This window comes from Saccopteryx bilineata, chromosome 6, assembly GCF_036850765.1.
Source record: "Saccopteryx bilineata isolate mSacBil1 chromosome 6, mSacBil1_pri_phased_curated, whole genome shotgun sequence".
Lineage (NCBI taxonomy): Eukaryota > Metazoa > Chordata > Mammalia > Chiroptera > Emballonuridae > Saccopteryx > Saccopteryx bilineata.
Window position 1 is genome coordinate 111,533,987 of NC_089495.1, and position 25,687 is coordinate 111,559,673.

Sequence of the window (25,687 nt, forward strand, 5' to 3'; positions counted from 1 at the left end):
ATATTTTATCATAATTTTTTTTCATTATTGTTATATATAATAATTTTCTTTGTTCATTTTATGCCATTTTTATCATCTCTACAGCATTTTGTTTCTTATTTTTACATTCATCAGGTTTAAGTAAAACACTGCATTATCAGTACAACTGGTTTAATATTTGCAAAGACAATTTCCTCTTGGTAGGCATCTTGGGAGGGGTTTGATGAAAAATATACAAGACACAAAACACAAATTGCTGTTCCGAGTCTGGGATAACAGTTGAAATGGTGCATTCAGAGATGGTAGTGCTGCCTCGGAAGCTGATCCGCACTGTTGTATGCCCAGCTGGGCAACGTTTGCGCTGCCAGACGCAGAGCAGTCGTGGCCAGCGATTGCGGTGGTAAAGTTGAATGGTCATAAGTTGCATAGGTTGTAAGTCGATCTATATTTGTACTAGATATTGTGGTAATTTCTTTCAACAAAACATGGAACAACAACATGCTAAGGAATCTTGCTACAGTACATATCCTTTTTAAAATTTATTCTTATTCAATTTATTGAGTTGGCATTGGTCAATAAATTTATATAGGTTTCAAGTGTACAATTCTATAATACATTATCTGAGCATTGCATTTGGTGCTCATCATCCAAAATCTAGTCTCCTTTCTTCACCATTAATTCCCCACTTACCAACTCTTACACCTGCCACCAACCATCCTCCACATCTGTGGGGCAGCTGTGTTAGGCTTGCTCTCGGGTTTACCGGCTGCAAGCATTTTACTTGATCAGTGCGTGAGCACGCGGCAGAGGCACGTGTGCATAGTCTACATAAGGCTGTGGGTGCTTCCCTGGGCAGCAATTCTCCCAGATCTCTCTCCCGCCATCGTGAGGTGCAGTTTTCCTTGCTTCCTTGCCCTTAGTGAGAATAGCAGATTTTCCTTTGTTTATCAGCTCTTTCCCTTTTATTGTTTATTTGCTTGCCTGTTTTGTGAGCCTCCAATAAACAGGTATGACCTGACACTTTCCAGCTCTGTAGCTTCTCTACCATCAGCCCGAATCCAATGTGAACCTGCCTGGCTTCGGCCACCAGCATTACACCACCCTTTCCTCTTGTAATCACCATACTGTTGTCTGTGTCCATGAGCTTTTTTGCTGTTGTTTGCCTTAATCTCTTTAAGCATTTCACCCAGCCCTCCACCCTCTGACAATTGTCGGTCTGTTCTCTGTCTGTGTTTGTTTCTATTTTGTTTGTTTATTTTGTTCATTAAATTCCACATATAAATAAACTCAAATGATATCTGTCTTTCTCTGACTGTCTTATTTCATTTAGCATGACACCCTCTAGCTCCATTCATGCTGCTGCAAATAGTAATATTTCCTTTTTATTTTATTTTTTTTCCCAAAGTTAGAAGTGGGAGGTAGTCAGATAGACTCCCGCATGTGCCCAACCGGGATCCACCTGGCATGCCCACCATGGGACAATGCTCTGCCCATCTGGGGCTCTGCTCCTTTGCAGCCAGAGCCATTCTAGTGCCTGAGGTGGAGGCCATAGAGCCATCCTCAGCGCCTAGGCCAACTTTGCTTCAATGAAGCCTTGGCTGCGGGAGGGGAAGAGAAAGATAGAGAGGAAGAAGAGGGGGGGGGAGAAGCAGCTGGGCGCTTCTCCTGTGTGCCCTGGCCAGGAATCGAACCTGGGACTTCCACACATGGGCCAATGCTGTATTGCTGAGCCAACCGGCCAGGGATAGTAATATTTCTTTTTTATATGACCCATTGTGTAAATGTACCACAGCATTTTTTTCATTCATCTTCTGAGGACAATCGGGCTGCTTCCAAATCTTGGCTATTGCAAATAATGCTTCAATGAACATATATTTTTTTGAATCAGTGTTTTCGGTTTCTCCAAATAGATTTCCACAAGTGAAATTGCTGGATCATAAGGCAGTTTTATGTTTAATTTTTTGAGGAAGCTCCATACTGTTTTCCACAGTGGCTGCACAAGTCGGCATGCCCATCAACAGTGCACGAGGTTTCCCTTTTCTCCACATCCTTACTAACACTTGTCATTTGTGGATTTACTGATGATAGCCATTCTGAGAGTTTTGAGGTAATATCCCATTGTTATTTTAATTTGCATTTCTCTGATGGTAATATTGAGTATCTTTGCATATGTCTATTGGTCACGTGTATGTCCTCTTTGGAGAAGTGTCTATTCAGGTCTGTGGGGAAACAGCTGCGTTAGGCTTGCTCACTGGTTTCCCAGCCACAAGCACTTTGCACAATTAGTGTGTGAGCATGCAGCAGAAAGCCATGCAAGTGTCCCTATGAAAAGCTATGGGTGCTTTCCCTCGATAGCAAGTCTCCCAGGTTGCTCTCCTGCCACTGTGAGAGTGGTCTCCTGAATCAGCCGCCACCATAAGGGGCGGTTTCCCTGATCCCTTGCCCTCCACTGCAAAGAGCAATTTTCCTTTGTTTATTTGTGTAATGCCAGTGGCCGAGGCCAGGCAGGTCCACACTGGATTAAGGCAGACTGTAGAAAAACTGTGGAGCCAGAAAGGGTTGGGTTCTTCCTTTAATAAAGTCTCTCAATGGTGCACAAGCACACAGGCAGGGGAAACTGCCTCTTAAGCAAACAAACAGCAAAATGGCCCCTCACAGTGGGAGGCAGGCAATCCGCAATCCCCAATGTCTCTTAAATAGGCTGTGCACACTTGCATTTGCCAGGTGCTTACACACTGATCAAGCAAAGTGCTTGCAGCTGGTACATCAGCAAGCAAGCCTAACACAGCTTCCCCACAATTTGCTCACCTGTCTCTGTAAGCCTCCAATAAATGGGAATGGCTCAATGCTTTCCAGCTCTGCAGTTCCTCCACCATCTGCCCAAATCCAGTGTGGACCTGCCTGGCCTTGGCCACTGGCATCACAAGGTCCTTTGCACAATTTTTAATTGTTTTGGGGTTGGTTTTTTTTTGGTGTTGAGTTCTTTGAGTTCTTTATAAATTTTGGATAGTAACCCCTTATCAGATGTATCATTGGTGAATATGTTCTTCCATTCAGTGAGTTGTCTTTTCATTTTGTTGATGGTTTCCTTTGCTGGGCAAAATTTTTTTAATTTGATGTAGTTTCATTTGTTTGTTTGTTTGTTTGTTTCCCTGGCCTGGGGAGATCTATCAAGTACTATATTATTTTATATAAGAGACTAGAGCACCTGTGGGTTTTGGTATCTACTGGAGTCATGGAACTAATCTCTCATGGATACCAGGGGAGACTGTTTTAAGTAATTCTTCAGAAATTTAGCTGTGGTGGCAAGGGGGGTTTCGGGGGCAGGGGGTGGGGGAGTTTCTCTTCAATGGATATTAAATTACAGTTTTGGGTGACGTCAGAGAAATGGCACCATGAGGGGAGCTCCTGATACCTCTCCCTGAAATTTCAACAAATTCAACAACTAAAGACAGAAAAACAATCACAGGAGCAACTGAAATACACATACATCAAACAAAGGTACAACTGTGTAAAAAGGTGGCTGAATATATAATCCACTCTTAAGGAAATAAGACAAAGAACAGAGTATTCCACTTTCCTCACTGATTTGAGCAAGGGCTGCTTAGACTTGGAACTGAGAGGAAGAGAGGGCTGGAGGCACAGAAAGAGCGGGGCTAGGGCAGAGACGTTCAAGCCTGGGAGAAAGTGGGCCAGCGGCTCAGCCCACACAGAGCTAACACCAGCGGCAGACCCTGGCAGAGCTGGGAGAGCAGTTGCCTTGTTTACTCCCAGTATCCCGGTCGGCGAACACAGGCAGTGTGCAAGTGGATCCACCTTGCACTTCGGACGTGGGCACCCGCGTTCCCAAACAGAGGGGCTGGGTGGAAGACTGTCAGTAGTGGCCCTCTGCATGGGCTGAGACTAGAGTTTCTGTATAATCCTGGCTTCCCAAATAACAACGCAGGAAGTGCACCATTATGCCCAGTCCTGTCCAGGAGTGGCACCTCTGCCAGCCATACAGGCTAACAAAGCACATTCCTGGGAAAGAGAACTGCAGAAGTGCTAGGGGGAAGGGCACCCAGGCAGCATGCAGGCAGCTTGCAGGCAGCTTGCAGGCAGCCTCTGGAAAGCAGACCCATGGAATGCTAAGAGGAGCCTAATCTGCAGTCTGCTCACTGCCCGGCTGCCTTACACTAGCAGCTCTGGCTGACAAAGCCTTCTTTCCCAGGCCTGCAGTTTACACAGATGCAGAGAAGGAGCTTGATAGTTCTTAGGGCCTCTTGCTCTGCAGGCAGTGGCTGGGGCAACTTCATAGCTGGGTCCCCAGGCTGCTGATTCAGGAAGGAGAGATTTAGGAAGAGGCTCAGGGAAAACAGACTCTCCCATTGTCAGAGCCTGCAAACACTAATAAGCCATGCCTGCCAATGGGACTGAAGCCTAGTTTATGTCATCACCATAGCAACACATCAACTGTAAATCTCTGCCTAAAAGTGCCACAGGAGCAGAAGCTGGGGTACAGCACCACCAGCCAAAAATAGAGAAAAGAAAGAAAAAAGAAGAAGATAACCTCTCAAAATCAGAAAAAATATACAGTTTTTATAACGTTTTCCTTTTTTTTTTTTTTTTGTATTTTTTATCTTTTTTTTTTCTTCCACCTTGGTCATTTTATCCTCTTTCTGTTTTATTCTTTTTTTTTCATTTTGAACTTTATTACCCATAGTTGTTACATTTCTTATTCTTTTTTTTCCTATGAGTGTTACATTCCAAAAAACTTAACTAAATTTTTCTCTCTCTCTCTCTTTTTGTTTCTTCTTTTCTCTTTCACTTTTTCTCTCATTTGAATCTCATTCACAAACAAATTATTCTGGATTCAAATTTTTTCTTTGTGGCATTTTTGTGTGCTTTTTACTTCACTTTTTATATCTTTAGCATCTCCCCCAACTCCGGCTATCCATTCTATGTAGTTTTTGTTCCACTTAATACAATAGAATTTTCATTTTTCACGAATTTTTTCTTTTTTCTCTTTTTTTTCTTCTCTTCTCATAAACTATTTCTCTCATTTAACCATCATTTACAAACAAATTATTTTATTCCTGATCCAAATTTTTTTCTTGTGGCATTTTGTGGGTTCTTGCCTAGTTTTTTGCCTCTTTGTCATTCCCCCCCAACTCAAGCCCTCTGTTCTACATATTTTTGTTCTACTTAGCACAATAGAATCTTCAGTTTTACACTGCATTTTCTCAAAAAAATTTTTTTTCTCATCAACTCTTATTAGTGTTAACAATACCACTCTCAAATGTCACTATAGAAAAAGAAATCAAATATCATGGATACAATAGACAGAGATGTAGCTCAGATAAATGGGAAAAAATCTACAGAAAAAAATTTCAATAGCTTGGAAACATTGGAGATAAATGAAAGAGAATTTAAAATTGAAGTCCTAAAAATGCTCAGGGATATACAAGAAAGAACCGAAAGGCAATTTAGGGATCTCAAAAAACAATTCAATGAACAGAAAGAATACATCACCAAGAAAATTAAAACTTTGAAAATGAATCAAACAGAGATGAAAAACTCAATTCATGAACTAAAAAAATGAGGTAACAAATTTAGCCAATAGAACTGGCCAGATAGATAAGAGAATTAGTGACATAGAAGAGAGGCAACTGGAGGCACTACAGAGAGGAGAGAGACTCACAAATTTTTAAAAAATGAGGAATCCCTACAGGAATTGTCTGACTCCATCAGAAAGAGCAACATAAGAATAATGGGAAACAAGAATATCACAAGCTTGTAGAAAGAGCTAAAGCCTCGAATTCAAGAAGCAAACAGAACACCGAGTTATCTTAACCCTAACAAACCTACTCCAAGGCACATCATAATGAAATTGACACAAACCAATGACAAAGAAAAAATTCTCAAGGCAGCCAGGGAAAAGAAGAATACAACATATAAAGGAAGGCACATTAGATTATCAACAGATTTCTCAACAGAAACTCTACAAGCTAGAAGAATGTGGATCCAATATTTAAAGTTCTAAAAGAGAGGAACTTCCAGCCAAGAATACTATACCCATCAAAACTATCCTTCAAATATGAAGGAGAAATAAAATTATTCACAGATACAGAAAAGATGAGGGAATTTATCACCAGAAAACCCCCACTTCAGGAAATACTAAAGAGAGTTTTCTGACCAGATACAAAGAACAAAAAAAAAAAAAAAAACTACAAGTAAAAGCTCCATCATGAACCCAATAAAAACAAGATTAATCTGTGACTATAAAAACAAAAAAGGGGAGAGGACAAAGATTAATAGTAGCAAAGAAGGATGGAGTACAGAAGCACTCATGAAATAATGTACTACCACGAACACGATATGTATACTTTTCATTACTTAATGGTAACCACCCCTGAAAACACCACCACAGAAGCACATGGCTTGAAAAAAGAAGTAACAGAGGAAAGAAGTATGGATTACAACCAAACAAAAACAAATGATAGAAAAACAAGAGAGAAGAACCAAACAAGATACAAAACTATCAGAAAGCAATATATAAAATGGCAATAGGAAATCCTCAAGTATCAATAATTACATTAAACGTAAATGAATTGAACTCACCAATAAAAAGACAAAGAGTAGCAGAATAGATTAAAAAAGAAAATCCAACTGTATGCTGCCTACAAGAAAAACATCTAAACTACAAGGATAAAAAACAAATTCAGAGTGAAAGGTTGGAAAATAATACTCCAAGCAAATAACATCCAAAAAAAAGCAGGTGTAGCAATACTCATATTTAACAATGCTGACTACAAGATGGTAAAGGTAATCTGAGACAAAAATGGTCATTTGATAATGATAAAGGGGACATTGAGTCAAGAAGACATAACACTTCTTAATATATATGCACCAAACCAAGGAGCACCAAAATATATAAGACAGCTACTGACTGACCTAAAAACAAAAACTGACAAAAATACAATCATACTTGGAGACCTCGATACACTGCTGACAGCTTTAGATCATTCATCCAAACAGAAAATCAATAAAGATATATTGGCCTTAAATGAAATACTAAAACAATTGGATATGATGAATATCTAAAGGACATTTCATCCCAAACTGCTAGAGTATATATTTTTCTCTAGTATACATGGAACATTCTCAAGAATCAACCATAACTTGGGCCACAAAAATAACATCAACAAATTCAGAAAGATTGAAATTTTACCAAGCATATTTTCTGATTAAAAAGCATTGAAACTAGAATTCAACTGCAAAAAAGAGGTAAAAAAAAACCCACAAAAACGTGGAAACTAAACAACATACTTTTAAAAAACGAAAGGGTCAAAGATGAAATAAAAGCAGAGGTCAAAAGATACATACAGTCAAATGAAAATAGCAATACGACATATCAGAATCTCTGGGATGCAGCAAAAGCAGTAATAAGAGTGGAGTTCATATCACTACAGGCCTATATGAACAAACAAGAAAGAGCTCAAGTAAAACACTTAACTTTACATATTAAGAAACTAGAGGCCCTGGCAGGTTGGCTCAGTGGTAGAGCATCGGCCTGGCATGCGGGGGACCCAGGTTTGATTCCCGGCCAGGGCACATAGGAGAAGCGCCCATTTCCTTCTCCACCCCCCCTCCTTCCTCTCTGTCTCTCTCTTCCCCTCCTGCAGCCAAGGTTCCATTGGAGCAAAGATGGCCCGGGTGCTGGGGATGGCTGCTTGGCCTCTGCCCCAGGTGCTAGAGTGGCTCTGGTCACGGCAGAGCGACACCCTGAAGGGGCAGAGTATCGCCCCCTGGTGGGCAGAGCGTCGCCCCTGGTGGGTGTGCTGGGTGTATCCCGGTCGGGCGCATGCGGGAGTCTGTCTGACTGTCTCTCCCCATTTCCAGCTTCAGAAAAATACAAAAAAAAAAAAAAAAAGAAACTAGAAAAAGGAGAACAAAGACAACACCCAAAACCTGCAGGAAAAAGGAAAAACTAAAAATCAGAGCAGAGATATATTTCAGTGGAGAGAAAGAGCAGAGAAAAGCAGATAGTGGAGGCGACAAGATGGCGCTGGAGTAGAACGTACCAGCATCTACCTCCCAGAACCAATGTGGATTACAAACTAATTTTATGAACTATCAACTGGAAAAACCAACTTTGGACTAAACTAAAAAGGACTCTTCAACCCAGGAACGCTGAAGAAGCCACCCAGAGACTGGTAGGAAAAGCGGAAACGCGGAGAGGGCTGCCCAGCTTCTTGGAGCGAACGGCAGCAGGGGAGAGCTCGCGTGCCGGGAAGTGAGTTTAGCAGAGGGGAAAGGGCCCTTGAGCCCCAGGAACAAAGCCCCAGCCTGCAGCCCCAGAGCCCAGAAGAAGCATAGGACAGTATTTAGCTGGAAACAAGTCAGGATACTGTTTGTGAGAGAGTCTGATTTCTCAGACCCAGGATCCTTCTTAAAGGGACCACGCAGAACATCTCTCTCACAAACACTCACCCGGGGCTCCTGGAGACGGAGGGAGAGGGGGAGAGAACCACAGTAACAGGAAGAGAGTGCAATCTAGGAGGCATAGGGAGAAACATTTTTGGGAGATAGCCACTCTAACCCTGGGACGAGTCACTCCCCAAAGCTGAAGTGAATATTTCCCCCCGGAAACAGCAATACCAGCAAAGGGAAGCAGGAGAGCAGCCAAACAAGCTCCCCCGCGGCATTCAGAGCAGAGTCGCATAGAAGGAGGGAGCTTTCGGGTCTACGGTAGTGAGTCTTAGGGTCCGAGCTGCAACGCTCCCACCCACACGGCTGAGGGCGCACCGGAGAGCGGGCGGCAGCGGGAGACAAAAGCACGGTTCTGCTGGCAGGGGCGGAAGCCGGCTGGCCACCAGTGGGCTCAGGTGTGAGCTCAATCTTGCCCGGCTAGGGAGAAGGGGGCGTGCAAAAGTGGCTAAGCTCAGCTGCTGGCAGCCTGTAATCCAGCCTCCGGGAGAAGGGCGGGAAACCCAGAAAGGGTAGAAACCAGCCCCGGAGCAAGGGCAGAGGAGCACATCTCTGCCCCGCCTGTGCAACCCAGGCTTGCGGTCTGACTTGGTAGCAGGCTCCTCCCGCGGGGGTGGAGCCAAAAGCCCAGAAGAGGCGGAGTTCCGCTACGAAGCTGAGCTTGGGCACACAGCCTTTCCTGGTGGTAGAGCCAAGGCTAGCAGCTGTTCCTTGAGTGGGATCATCCTGCAAAGGCAGGGCGAAAGCTCAGAAACAGGCGGAGACCCGCAGCTGAGCAAAGGTGCTCGCCAGTGCCCTCAGGACCGAGCATAACATCACACACGGGGGCGGGGCAAAGGCCAAGGCCACCAACCCTTGTGCACCTGAGCACGTGATCACAGCCACTCTCGTGAAGAGAAAATGCGGAGGCAGAGAAATACAACACAAATAAACCAAGAGAAATCCCCAGAAAAGGACCTAAGTGAATCAGATATAACCAAATTACCAGATGCAGAGTTTAAAATAACGATCGTTAGGATGCTCAAAGATATTAGAACCACCATAGATGGCCATTACGAAAACCTAAATAAAGAGATAACAAATATAAAAAAGGACATTGAAATAATAAAAAAAGAATCAGACAGAAATGACAAATACAATATCTGAAATAAAGAATACAATGGAAGGAATTAAAAGCAGGATGGATGAAGCAGAGAATCGAATCAGTGAGTTAGAGGACACAATAAATAAAGGCATGGAAGCAGAGCAGAAAAAAGAAAAGAGACTCAAAAAGTCTGAGGAAACTCTAAGAGAGCTCTGTGACAACATGAAGAGAAATAACATCCGCATCATAGGGGTTCCTGAAGAAGAAGAGAAAGAACAAGGGATAGAGACTTTGTTCAAACATATTATAGCAGAAAACTTCCCCCAATTAAGGCAGGAAAATATTTCACATGTTCAGGAAGCACAGAGAACTCCATTAAGGAGAAATCCAAAGAAACCAACACCAAGACACATCATAATTAAATTACCAAGCGAAATGATAAAGAGAAAATATTAAAAGCTGCTAGAGAAAAACAGACAATCACCTACAAAGGAGCCCCCCATAAGGATGACTTCTGACTTCTCAACAGAAACACTTGAGGCCAGAAGGGAATGGCAAGAAATATTCAAAGTAATGCAGAACAAGAACCTACAACCAAGACTACTTTATCCAGCAAGGCTATCATTTAAAATTGAAGGAGAAATAAAAAGCTTTACAGACAAAAAAAACTAAAGGATTTCACTACAACCAAACCAAGGCTGCAAGAAATGCTAAGGGACCTGTTGTAAACAGATCAAAGGAAAAAAGAATATAGCAAAAGAGAAAAACAGTTTTAAAGAAAAAAAATGGCAATAAACAATTACATATCAGTAATAACCTTAAATGTTAATGGATTAAATGATCCGATCAAGAGACATAGGGTAGCTGCGTGGATAAGAAAACAGGACCCATACATATGCTGTCTACAAGAGACACACCTTAAATCAAAAGATGCACACAGACTGAAGATAAAAGGATGGAAAAAAATATTTCACGCAAATGGAAATGAAAAAAAAAGCTGGGGTAGCAATACTTATATCAGACAAAATGGACTTTAGAACAAAGACCATAGTTAGAGATAAAGAAGGTCACTACATAGTGATAAAGGGAGCAATACAAAAGGAAGATATAACCATTATGAATATCTACGCACCTAATATAGGAGCACCTAAATATATAAAGCAGATTTTGATAGACTTAAAGGGCGAGATCAACAGCAATACTATAATAGTAGGAGATTTCAATACCCCATTAACATCATTAGATAGGTCCTCAAGAAAGAAAATTAACAAAGAAACAGCAGACTTAAAGGACATATTAGATGAACTCGATTTAATAGATATCTTCAGAACCTTTCACCCTAAAAGAGCAGAATATACATTCTTTTCAAGCGCTCATGGGACATTCTCTAGAATAGACCACATGTTAGGGCACAAAAGCGAGCTCAACAAATTTAAGAAGATTGAAATCATATCGAACACTTTCTCTGATCACAATGGCATTAAACTAGAAATCAACCACAATAGAAAAATTGAAAAAACATTCAAACACTTGGAAACTAAATAGCACGTTATTAAACAATGAATGGGTTAACATTGAGATCAAAGAAGAAATTAAAAAATTCCTAGAAACAAACGATAATGAGCATACATCAACTCAAAATTTATGGGATACAGCAAAAGCAGTCCTGAGAGGGAAGTTTATAGCATTACAGGCATACCTCAAGAAGCTAAAAAAAGCTCAAATTAACAACTTAACCCTGCATCTAAAAGAACTAGAAAAAGAACAGCAAGTAAAGCCCAGAGCTAGTAGAAGGAAGGAAATAATAAAGATCAGAGCAGAAATAAGTGACATAGAGGCTAAAGAAACAATACAGAGGATCAATGAAACCAGGAGCTGGTTCTTTGAAAAGGTAAACAAGATCGATGAACCTTTAACAAGACTCACCAAGAAAAAAGAGAGAGGACTCAAATAAATAAAATTAGAAACGAGAGTGGAGAAATAACAACTGACACAACAGAAATACAAAATATTGTAAGAAAATACTATGAAGAACTGTACGCCAAAAAACTAGACAACCTAGATGAAATGGACAAATTCCTTGAATCATATAATCTTCCAAAAATCAATCTGGAAGAATCAGAAAACCTAAACAGACCAATTACAACAAATGAGATTGAAACAGTTATCAAAAAACTCCCAAAAAAGAAAGTCCTGGGCCTGATGGCTTCACAAGTGAATTCTACCAAATATTCAAAGAAGAACTAACTCCTATCCTTCTCAAGCTATTTCAAAAAATTCAAGAGGAAGGAAGACTTCCAAACTCCTTTTATGAGGCGAGCATAATTCTGATTCCAAAACCAGGCAAAGACAACACAAAAAAAGAAAATTATAGGCCAATATCCCTGATGAACTTAGATGCAAAAATCCTCAATAAAATATTAGCAAACCGGATCCAGCAATATATGGAAAAAATCATACACCATGATCAAGTAGGATTTATTCTTGGGAGGCAAGGCTGGTACAATATTCGCAAATCAATCAATGTGATTCATCACATAAACAAAAGAAAGGAGAAAAACCACATGATAATTTCAATAGATGCAGAAAAAAGCATTTGATAAAGTCCAGCACCCATTCATGATCAAAACTCTCAGCAAAGTGGGAATACAGGGAACATACCTCAACATGATAAAGGCCATCTATGACAAACCCACAGCCAACATAATACTCAATGGGCAAAAATTAAAAGCTATCCCTTAAGATCAGGAACAAGGCAGGGTTGCCCCCTTTCACCACTCTTATTCAACATAGTTCTGGAAGTCCTCGCCACAGCAATCAGACAAGAAAAAGAAATAAAAGGCATCCAAATTGGAAAAGAAGAAGTAAAACTATCATTATTTGCAGATGACATGATATTGTATATAGAAAACCCTAAAGTTTCAGTCAAAAAAGTACTAGACCTGATAAAAGAATTTGGCAAGGTGGCAGGATATAAAATCAATACTCAGAAATCAGAGGCATTTTTATACACTAATAATGAACTGTCAGAAAGAGAAATCAGGGAATCAATCCCCTTTACCATTGCAACCAAAAAAATAAAGTACCTAGGAATAAATTTAACCAAGGAGATTAAAGACTTGTACTCAGAAAATTATAAAACATTGATAAAAGAAATCAGGGAAGATACGAATAAGTGGAGGCATATACCGTGCTCATGGTTAGGAAGAATAAACATCATTAAAATGTCTATATTACCCAAAGCAATTTATAAATTCAATGCAATGCCAATGAAAATACCAATGACTTACTTCAAAGACATAGAACACATATTCCAAAAATTTATATGGAACCAAAAAAGAACACGAATAGCCTCAGCAATCCTGAAAAGGAAGAAAAAAGCGGGAGGTATCACACTTCCAGATATCAAGTTATATTATAAGGCCATTGTACTCAAAACAGCATGGTACTGGCATAAGAACAGGCACATAGATCAATGGAACAGAACAGAGAACTCAGAAATAAACCCACAGCTCTATGGACAACTGATATTTGACAAAGGAGGTAAGACAATACAATGGAGTAAAGACAGCCTCTTCAACAAATGGTGTTGGGAAAACTGGACAGCTACCTGCAAAAAAATGAAACTAGACCACCAACTTACACCACTCACAAAAATAAACTCAAAATGGATAAAAGACTTGAATGTAAGCCATGAAACCATAAGCATTTTAGAAGAAAACATAGGCAGTAAGCTCTCTGACATCTCTCACAGCAATATATTTGCTGATTTGTCTCCACAGGCAAGTGAAATAAAAGACAGGATAAACAAATGGGACTTTATCAAACTAAAAAGCTTCTGCACAGCTAAAGACAATAAGAACAGAATAAAAAGACAAACTACACAATGGGAGAATATATTTGACATAGCGTCTGATAAGGGGTTAATAACCAAAATTTATAAAGATCTTGTAAAACTTAATACCAGGAAGACAAACAATCCAATCCAAAAATGGGCAAAAGAAATGAATAGACATTTCTCCAAAGAGGACACACAGATGGCCAATAGGCATATGAAAAAATGTTCAACATCATTAATGATTAGAGAAATGCAAAGTAAAACCACAATGAGATATCACCTCACACCAGTCAGAATGGCGCTCATCAATAAAACAACACAGAATAAGTGCTGGCGAGGATGTGGAGAAAAGGGAACCCTCCTGCACTGCTGGTGGGAATGCAGACTGGTGAAGCCACTGTGGAAAACAGTATGGAGATACCTCAAGAAATTAAAAATCGAACTGCCTTTTGACCCAGCTATACCACTGTTAGGAATATACCCCAAGAACACCATAGCACTGTTCGAAAAGAAGAAATGCACCCCCATGTTTATGGCAGCATTGTTCACAATAGCAAAGATTTGGAAACAGCCCAAGTGTCCATCAGAGGATGAGTGGATTAAAAAGCTTTGGTATATATATACTATGGAATACTACTCAGCCATAAGAAATGATGACATAGGATCTTTTACAACAACATGGATGGGCCTTGATAACATTATACTGAGTGAAAGAAGTAAATCAGAAAAAACTAAGAACTATATGTTTCCACACATAGGTGGGACATAAAGATGAGACTCAGAGACATGAACAACAGTGTTGGGGTTACAGGGTGGGGGGAGGAGAGGGAGGGGGTTGGGGGAGGGGAGGGGCACAAAGATCATGGCTTTTCAGCATTGGCCATATTCCCCCCTTAATCTATAGACAGACAGCAAATATTTACGTATGGTGTTCCCACTATAAAGACTGCTGTCTTAGGGACAAATGCTGACAAACTATTTCAGCAGTTCCTCCTTCTTCAAAGTCTTATATGTAAACATAGAGCTCCATGTTTCATAGGACATACTCAAGCTCACTCCATGCTTCCTGGTGCTTTAGCACAAGGGAATGCCCCCCCCCCTTTTTTTTTTGTATTTTTTTTTTGTATTTTTTTTTTGTATTTTTTCTTTTATTTATTTATTTTTTGTATATTTCTGAGGATGGGGATGGGGAGGCAAGCAGACAGACTCCTGCATGCGCCTGACTGGGATCCACCTGGCATGCCTACCGGAGGGAATGCTCTGCCCATCTGGGATGTTGCTCTGTTACAACCGGAGTCATTCTAGCAACTAGGGCGGAGGCCATGGGGCCATCCTTAGTGCCCAGGGTGGATTTGCTCCGGTGGAGCCTTGGCTGTGGGCGGGAGGAGAGGGACCGGGAGGGGGGAGAGGGAGAGGGGTGGAGAGGTAGATGGGCGCTTCTCCTGTGTGCTTTGGCCGGGAATCGAACCCGGGAATCCTGCACACCAGGCCAATGACTCCGACGGGTCTACCATATCATGCTTTTTACTTAAAAAAAAAAAAATTTACATTTCTTTTGAAAGCTGATGAACAGGAGACACCAAATCTACCTTCTTTATTAGATCTAGCTAATAACACTGTTCTGTCTTTTTTCCAAATAGCTCCAGATATATGGAAAAGATTTATATAGGCGGATGGGGATCCTCAAACCCCTCAGCGAGATCTTCTGAGAATGGCTTTTAAGATACCTAGAGGCAGAAAAAGCCCAATAGAGATCAGGGGGAACTACCAGCTTTTAGGATACACCCTTAAAGGCTCCAGCACCCCAAAGGGGTCTCATAGGATGCCATCTGGGTCCTGCTTCAATAGTGGAAAGGAAGGTCATTGAGCTAAAGCCTGCCAGGCTTACACACCTCTGCTGTGAGGAAACAGGGACACTGGAAGGTGGGCTTCCCCCTCGCTCCTCTAAGGGAGGGTTCAGTCTCTTCCAGGCCTGCTCCAGCCACCTATGACCTAACCTTGCCCAGAATGCTGGGGTTTGCCACTGAAGGCTGAAGGTGCCCAGGGCCGTCGACCCCATCTACGACACTGTGGACGAGCCTAGGGTATTTCTTCCAAGAAGCAGGTAAACTGATCTCATTTGCACAAGGGCCACTTAACTATGTTTTGCCTGAATAGTCAGGTTCTTTATTCTTCCCTCAAAGATCTCTGTTGTGGGTGTTGATAGTCCTATTTTCTGCTGCTTTGCTTAATATATAGTGATTCCTTTATTCCTCCTACCTCAATGCCCCACTCATATTTCAGGCTGGGACCTACTCTTAATTTAGAGCTCTCTTTCCTCCTTTTGCCAACTTGTATTATGAATTTACCTTTGCCACCCAGCTTAGTGTATCCCAAGGTTCTCTTTACCAGGCCACAGTCACAGAGCTCCAGGGAAAAGCAACCTGGTCCCAACTCTCCAGGCAGAGGAGAACAGAAGCTCCATATCCACGCATGCTGCAAATGGCTTTTTCCAGTCTACCTGAATCATTACCAGCTAGAAGCAGCGGTCATTGGGACTTGGACATGAGCTGCAAAGTATAGAATGGTGACAACAATTCCAGTGCCATACGGACTTTTCCTGTGGGGAACTTTCCTGGACTCCTGCTCCCTGTGACAGCTCCTAACAAACTGAACTGTGGTTGGGTTGCATTTTTCAGGGATTTGGCATGGTGAGGGGGCCAACTTGGACTTGGGGAACATGTTAAGGACACTACTCATTTATGGATTCTTGCTGTATTGACCAAGAGTTTGCTTAAAGGCTTTTAATCACTGTAAAAAAAAATAGAGGACTAGATGAAGAAGATGGGGCACATATACACCATGGTATATTATTCAGCTAGGAGAAATGGTGACATTGGATCACTTATAGCGGAATGGTGGAGTCTTGGTAGCATTGTGCGAAGTGAAATAAGCGAATCAGAAAAAAACAGGAACTGCAGGATTCCATACATTAGTGGGACATAAAAGCGAGACTGAGAGGCATGAATAGGAGTGTGGTGGCTAAGGGGGGTGGGGGGAGGGAAGGAGGGAGAGGGGGAGGGGAGGGGGAGGGGTACAGAGAGAACTGGATGGAGGGTGGCAGAGGACGATCTCTCTTTGGGTGATGGGTATGCAACATAACTAAATGACAAGATAACCTGGAAATGTTTTCTTTGAATGTATGTACCCTGATTTATTGATGTCACCCCATTAAAATAAAAATTTATTTATATATATAAAAAAAAAAAAAAAGAAAAGCAGATAGTGAAGCTTCTGCTTTTCCCACATTAGCTGTTGTCCTCCTTTTCAAGGCACCACGAGGGACACACTCTCAGGACTCTTGCTGTTACCCTAGTCTTCTGTGTGAGCACCCAGTGAGGTCCACAGGGAAGAGCCTGTGAGTGGCTATGAATTCCTCTTGTGTCTGCAGCCTTCAGGGGTTCTGTATTCCCTTAGAAGCCCACCCTTGGGTTTTAGAAGTTGGTTTTAAAATTTAGTTGAATTCTTCTTATCAATGTCTGCTGATGACTGTACAAAGTAAGCAAGAGCTCGTGTTTTGTCTCTCTTTGGAAATTCTTATTTTCCCTTAGAATTTACATTAGTTGACTGCTCTGTCACTTTAACTCTCTGATGGGTTCTAGAAGGGCTATGAATCTTTAGGTTGCCTGGCTTTGTTGTTACTGTTATTATTGTTATGAAGGTGGGGTGCTCTTTCCATATTTCTGTGAAACCTCAACCACCCCTTTCCTTTTGTCTAGTTGCTTTCTACAATGTATCCCCTTTTGTTAAAATGGTATAGCCCTTGAATCTAACCACTATTTGGGTTCTCAATTTTTTTCTGTAAAGCCCTTGTGCACTTAAAAATGTTAATTTAAATAAAATATATATTTCTCTTTCTTGTTAAAAAAAAAATCAGAGCAGAAATAAACAAAATAGAGAACAGAAAAACTATAGAAAAAATTAAGAAAACAAGGAGCTTGTTCTTTGAAAAGATCAACAAAATTGACAAACCCTTGGATAGACTCACTAAGGAAAAAAGAGAAAGGATTCATATAAACAAAATCCTAAATGAAAGAGGAGAAATCACCACAGATATCATAGATATACGAAGAATTATTGTAGAATACTATGAGAAACTATAAGCCACCAAATTCAACAATCTAGAAGAAATGGATAAATTTCTAGAATACAACCTTCCTAGACTGAGTTATAAAGAAGCAGAAAGCCTAAACAGACCCATAGTAGGGAGGAAATAGAAACAACTATCAAAAACCTCCCCAAAAATAAAAGTCCAGGGCCAGACGGCTATACTAGTGAATTCTATCAAACATTCAAAAAGGACTTGGTTCCTACTCTACTCAAAGTCTTCTCAAAAACTGAAAAAGAAGCAATACTGCCGAACACATTTTATGAGGCAAACATAACCCTCATACCAAAACTAGGCAAGGACACAAAAAAAGAAAACTACAGACCAATATCTCTAATGAATACAGATGCTAAAATATTAAACAAAATACTAGCAAATCAAATACAACAACACATTAAAAAAATAATTCATCATGATCAAGTGGGATTCATCCCAGAATCACAAGGATGTTTCAACGTATGTAAAACGGTTAACATAATACACCGTATCAACAAAACAAAGAACAAAAACCACATGATCTTATCAATAGATGCAGAAAAGGCATTCGATAAAATACAACATCATTTTTGTTTAGAACACTTAACAAAATGGATATAGAAGGAAAATATCTCAACATAATAAAGGCCATTTATGATAAACCATCAGCTAACATCATATTAAATGGCATAAAACTGAGGACTTTCCCCCTAAAATCAGGAAAAAGACAGGGTTGTCCACTCTCTCCACTCTTATTCAACATAGTGCTGGAAGTCCTAGCCAGAGCAATCAGACAAGAGAAAGAAATAAAAGGCAATCATATTGGGAAAGAAGTAAAGATATCACTTTTTGTAGATCATATGATCCTATACATCGAAAACCCTAAAGACTCCACAAAAAGATTACTATAAACAATAAACCAATACAATAAGGTCTCAGGATACAAAATTAATATACAAAACTCCATTGCCTAACATATATGCCAACAATGAAACATCAGAAAATGAACTAAAAAAAATAATCCCCTTTATGGTTGTAACAACAACAAAAATACCTAGGAATAAACATAACAAAGAATGTAAAGGACCTATATAATAAAAACTACAAAGCATTGTTAAAGGAAATAGAAAAAGACACAATGAAAAGATACCTTCTTCTAGGATAGAAAGAATAAACATAGTTAAAATGACTATATTACCCAAAGCGATATACAAATTTAATGCAATTCCAATCAAAATTTCAATATCATTTTTTAAAGAAATGGAACAAAAAATCATCAGGTTTATAAGGAACTATAAAAAAACATCAAATAGCCAAAGCAATCCTAAGGAAAAAGAACGAAGCTGTGGGCATTACAATACCTTACTTCAAATTATATTATAGGGCCATGAGAATCAAAACAGCATGGTATTGGTATAAAAATAGACACTCAGACCAATGGAACAGAATAGAGAGCCCAGAAATAAAACCATATGTATATGGTCAAATAATTTTTGATAAAGAAACCAACAACACACAATGGAGAAAAGAAAGCCTCTTCAACAAATGGTGCTGGGAAAACTGGAAAGCTACATGCAAAAGAATAAAATTCGATTTAAGTTTGTCCCTTTATACTAAAATTAATTCAAAATGGATCAAAGACTTAAATATAAGACCTGAAACAATAAATTACATAGAAAAAACATAAGTACTAAACTCATGGACCTTGGTTATAAAGAGCACTTCATGAATTTGACTCCAAAGGCAAGGGAAGTGAAGGTAAAGATAAATGAATGGGACTACATCAGACTAAGAAGCTTTTGCACAGCAAGAGAAACTGACAACAAAACAAACAGACAGCCACCTAAATGGGAGATGATATTTTCAAACAACAGCTCAGATAAGGGCCTAATATCCAAAATATACAAAGAACTCATAAAACTCAACAACAAACAAACAAACAATCCAATAAAAAAAATGGAAAGAGACTTGTCTCCCAGAAAAAAATACAAATGGCCAATAGATATATGAAAAAATGCTCATTTTCACTAGCTATTAGAGAAATGCAAATCAAAACTACAATGAGATATCACCTCAAACCTGTTAGATCAGATATTATCAACAAGACAGATAATAATAAGTGTTGGAGAGGCTGTGGAGAAAAAGGAACCCTCATCCACTGTTGGTGGGAATGTAAAGTAGTACAACCATTATGGAAGAAAGTATGGTGGTTCCTCAAAAAATTAAAAATAGTACTACCATATGACCCAGCAATACCTCTACTGGGTATATACCCCCAAATCTCAAAAACACTGGTATATAAAGACACACGCAGCCCCATGTTCATTGCAGCATTGTTCACAGTGGCCAAGACATGGAAACAACCAAAAAGCCCTTCAGTAGAAGATTGGATAAAGAAGAAGTGGTACATATATACTATGGAATACTACTCAGCCATAAGAAATGATGACATTGGATCATTTACAACATGGATGGACCTTGATAACATTATACTGAGTGAAATAAGTAAATCAGAAAAAACTAAGAAGTATATGATTGCTTACATAGGTGGGACATAAAAATGAGACTCAGGGACATGGACAAGAGTGTTGTGGTTCCCAAGGGGGGAGGGGGAACAGAATGAAGAGGTGGCGGGAGGGGAGGGGCACAAAGAAAACCAGATAGAAGGTGACGGAAGACAATTTGACTTTGGGTGATGGGTATGCAACATAATCAAATGTCAAAATTGGGAGAAGACAAGATGGCGCTGGAGTAAGCGGATGTACCAACATCCACCTCCCAGAACCAAAGTGGATTACAAAATAATTTTAAGAATTAACATCTGGAAAAACCAACTTTGGACTAAACGAAGAGGACTCTTCAACCAATGAACACTGAAGAAGCCACACTGAGACTGGTAGGAATAGTGGAAACACGGAGAGGGCTGCCCAGCTCCCTGGAGCAAACGGCAGCCGGGAGAGACTCGTGTGGTGGGAAGTGAGTTTAGCAGAGAGGGGAAGGTCCTGAGTCCCAGGAACAAGCCCCAAAACCTAGAAGAGGCGTAAAGATAGTATTTAGCTGGAAACAAGTCAGAATACTGTTTGTGAGAAAAAGACTGATTTCTCAGACCCAAGATTCTTCTTAAAGGGAACACACAGAAAACCTCTCTCACAACCACTCACCCAGGGCTTCGGGGGATGGGGAGGGAGGAGAATACCAGAGTAGCAGGAAGAAAGTGTAATCTAGGAGGCACAGGGAGAAACATTTTGGGAGACAGCCACCCTAACCCCTGGGACAAGTCACTCCCCAAATCTGAAGTGAATATTTCCCCCAGAAACAGCAATGCCAGCAAAGGGAAGCAGGACACCAGCCAAACAGAGCAGAGTTGCTTAGAAGGAGGAAACTTTTGGGGCTACAGTAGTGAGTGTTAGGGTCTGAGCTGCAGCGCCAGCACCCACACGGCTGAGAGCTCGCTGGAGGGCGTGTGGTGGCGGGACATGGAGGCGCAGTTCTGTCGGCGGGGGCAGAGGCCTGCTGGCCGCCACTGGGCTCACGTGTGAGCTCAGTCTTGCCCAGCTGGGAAGAAGTAGGCGTGCAAAGTGGTCAAGCCCAGCTGCCGGCAACCTGTAAGCCAGCCTGCGGAAGAAGGGCAGGAACCCCGGAAGGGGTTGAGACCAGCCCTTGAGCAAGGGCGCAGGAGCACAACCTTGCCCTGCCCGTGCAACTGAGGCTTGTGGCCTGACTTGGGAGCCAGCTCCTCCTGTGGGGGTAGAACCTAATGCCCAGAACAGGTAGAGTTCCACTACTGAGCTGAGCGTGCACACACAGTCCTGCCCGGCCGGTAGAGCCAAGGCTAGCAGCCGTTCCACAAGTGGGCTCCTCCTGCAAGGGTGGGGCGAAAGCCCGGAAACAGGCAGACACCCACAGATGAGCAAAGGTGCTCGCCACTGCCCTCAGGGCCGAGCATAACGCCACCCACAGGGGCGGAGCAAAGGCCAAGGCCACCAAGGCTTGTGCACCCGAGCATGTGATCACAGCCACTCCCGTGAAGGAGAGATGGAAACCACAGCAACAGCCCCAGTGGGCAGGCATCAGCAACGCCCATATCCGAACGCCCTAGGCAACAACAGCAGAGGGGGTGGCAGGCCTGCAGACAAACCAGTCCTAGGGAACAGAGACCATACCCAGTGGACTTCAGGGGCCAAAACCTTCCTTTACACAGAGAAAATGAGAAGGCAAAGAAATGCAACACAAATGAACCAAGAGAAATCCCCAGAAAAGGACCTAAATGAATCAGATACAACCAAATTACCAGATGCAGAGTTTAAAATAACAATTGTTAGGATGCTCAAAGATATTAGAACAACAATAGATGGTCATTACGAACACCTAAATAAAGAGATAGCAAATATTAAAAAGGACATTGAAATAATAAAAAAGAATCAGTCAGAAATGACAAATACAGTATCTGAAATAAAGAACACAATGGAAGAAATTAAAAGCAGGATGGATGAAGCGGAGAATCGAATCAGCGACTTAGAGGACACGATAAATAAAGGCACGGAAGCAGAGCAGAAAAAAGAAAAGAGACTAAAAAAGTCTGAGGATATGCTAAGAGAGCTCTGTAACAACATGCAGAGAAATAACATCTGCATCATAGGGGTTCCTGAAGAAAAAAAGAAAGAACAAGGGATAGAGACTTTGTTCAAGCATATCATAGCTGAAAACTTCCCTCAATTAAGGCAGGAAAACATCTCACATGTTCAGGAAGCACAGAGAACTCCATTAAGGAGAAACCCAAAGAAATCAACACCAAGACACATCATAATTAAAATACCAAAGCTAAGTGATAAAGAGAAAATATTAAAAGCTACTAAACAAAAAAAGACTATCACCTACAAAGGAGCCCCCATAAGGATGACTTCTGACTTCTCAACAGAAACACTTGAGGTCAGAAGGGAATGGCAAGAAATATTCAAATAATGCAGAACAAGAGCCTACAACCAAGACTACTTTATCCAGCAAGGCTATCATTTAAAATTGAAGGAGAAATAAAAAGCTTTACAGACAAAAAAAAAAACTCAAGGAATTCACTAAAACCAAATCAAGGCTGCAAGAAATGCTAAGGGACCTGTTGTAAACAGATCAAAGGAGAAAAGAATATAGCAAAAGAGGAATATAGTTTTAAAGAATAAAATGGCAATAAACAATTACATATCAATAATAACCTTAAACGTAAATGGATTAAATGATCCGATCAAAAGACATAGGTTAGCTGTGTGGATAAAAAAACAGGACCCATACATATGCTGTCTACAAGAGACACACCTTAAATCAAAAGATGCACATAAACTGAAGATAAAAGGATGGAAAAAAATATTTCACACAAATGGAAATTAAAAAAGCTGCGGTAGCAATACTTATATCAGACAAAATGGACTTTAAAACAAAGACTATAATTAGAGATAAAGAAGATAACTACATAATGAAAAAGGGAGCAATCCAACAGGAAGATATAACCGTTATAAATATGTATGCACCTAATATAGGAGCACCTAAATATATAAAGCAGACCTTGATGGATAAAAAGAGTGAGATCAACAGCAATACATAATAGTAGGTGATTTTAATACTCCACTAACATCAGTAGATAGGTCCTCAAGAAAGGAAATTAACAAAGAAACAGCAGACTTAAAAAACATACTAGATCAACTTGATTTAATAGATATCTTCAGAACCTTTCACCCTAAAGCAGCAGAATATACATTCTTTTCAAGTGCTTATGGTACATTCTCTAGGATAGACCACATGTAAGGGCACAAAAGCGGTCTCAACAAATTTAAGAAGATTGAAATCATATTGAGCACTTTCGCTGATCACAATGGCATTAAACTAGAAATCAACCACAACAGAAAAACTGAAAAATACTCAAACACTTGGAAACTAAATAGCATGTTATTAAATAATGAATGGGTAAACAATGAGATCAAAGAAGAAATTTAAAAATTCCTAGAAACAAACGATAATGAGCATACATCAACTCAAAATTTATAGGACATAGCAAAAGCAGTCTTGAGAAGAAAGTTTATAGCATTACAGGCATACCTCAAGAAGCTAGAAAAAGCTCAAATAAACAACTTGACCCCACATCTAAAAGAACTAGAAAAAGAACAGCAAGTAAAGCCCAGAGGTAGTAGAAGGAAGGAAATAATAAGGATCGAAACAGAAATAAATGAGATAGAGGCTAAAGAAACAATACAGAGGATCAATGAAACTAGGAGCTGGTTCTTTGAAAAGGTAAACAAAATCAATGAACCTTTAACCAGACTCACCAAGAAAAAAAGAGAGAGGACTCAAATAAATAAAATTAGAAATGAGAGTGGAGAAGTAACAACTGACACAACAGAAATACAAATATTGTAAGAAAATACTATGAAGAGCCATACGCCAAAAAACTAGACAACCTAGATGAAATGAACAAATTCCTTGAAACATACAATCTTCCAAAAATCAATCTGGAAGAATTAGAAAACCTAAACAGACCTATTACAACAAATGAGATTGAAACAGTTATCAAAATACTCCCAAAAAAGAAAAGTCCTGGGCCTGATGGCTTCACAAGTGAAGTCTACCAAATATTCAAAGAAGAATTAACTCCTATCCTTCTCAAGCTATTTCAAAAAATTCAAGAGGAAGGAAGACTTCCAAGCTCCTTTTATGAAGTGAGCATCATTCTGATTCCAAAACCAGGCAAAGACAACACAAAAAAAGAAAATTATAGGCCAATATCCCTGATGAATTTAGATGCAAAAATCCTCAACAAAATATTAGCAAACTGGATCCAGCAATATATGAAAAAAATCATACACCAGGATCAAGTGGGATTTATTCTTGGGAGGCAAGGCTGGAACAATATTCACAAATCAATCAATGTGATTCATCACATAAAGAAAAGGAAGGAGTAAAACCACATGATAATTTCAATAGATGCAGAAAAAGCATTTGAAAAAATTGAGCACCCATTCATGATCAAAACTCTCAGTAAAGTGGGAATACAGGGAGGCCCTGGCCGGTTGGCTCAGTGGTAGAGCGTCGGCCTAGCGTGCGGAGGACCCGGGTTCGATTCCCGGCCAGGGCACACAGGAGAAGCGCCCATTTGCTTCTCCACCCCTCCGCCACGCTTTTTTCTCTGTCTCTCTCTTCCCCTTCCGCAGCCAAGGCTCCATTGGAGCAAAGATGGCCCGAGCACTGGGGATGGCTCTGTGGCCTCTGCCCCAGGCGCTAGAGTGGCTCTGGTCGCAACATGGCGACGCCCAGGATGGGCAGATTATCGCCCCCTGGTGGGCAGAGCGTCGCCCCTGGTGGGCGTGCTGGGTGGATCCCGGTCAGGCGCATGCGGGAGTCTGTCTGACTGTCTCTCCCCATTTCCAGCTTCAGAAAAAATGAAAAAAAAAAAAAAAAAAGTGGGAATACAGGGAACATACCTCAACATGATAGAGGCCGTCTATGACAAACCCACAGCCAATATCATACTCAATGGGCAAAAATTAAAAGCAATCCCCTTAAGATCAGGAACAAAGCAGGGGTGCTCCCTTTCACCACTCTTATTCAACATAGTTCTGGAAGTCCTAGCCACAGCAATCAGAAAAGAAAAAAAAAGGCATCCAAATTGGAAAAAAAGATGTAAAATTATCATTATTTGCAGATGATATAATATTGTATATAGAAAATTTTAAAGTTGCAGTCAAAAAACTACTAGACCTGATAAATGAATTCAGCAAGGTGGCAGGATATAAAATCAGAGTCTTTTTTATACACTAACAATGAACTGTCAGAAAGAGAAATTAAAGAATCAATCCCCTTTGCCATTACAACCAAAAAAATAAGGTACTTAGGAATAAATTTAACCAGGGAGATTAAAGACTTGTACTCGGAAAATTATAAAACATTGATAAAAGAAATCAGGGAACATACAAACAAGTGGAGGCATAAAAGATAGAACGTGACGCAGGATAATCTGACTTTGGGCGATGGGTATGCAACATAATTGAATGACAAGATAACCTGGACATGTTTTCTTTGAATATATGTACCCTGATTTATTGATGTCACCCCATTAAAATTAATAAAAATTTATTTATAAAAAAATGTCAAAATTACCTGGAGATGTTTTCTCTGAACCTATGTACCCTGATTGATCAATGTCATACCCCAT

The 25,687-nt window shown here is 40.4% G+C and overlaps 1 pseudogene; it reads left to right on the forward strand.

Annotated features, from left to right (window-relative positions):
* Positions 1–278: 278 nt before the first annotated feature.
* The window catches only part of LOC136309363 (glutamate dehydrogenase 1, mitochondrial-like), a 55,804-nt pseudogene continuing 30,395 nt past the window's right edge, over positions 279–25,687 (forward strand).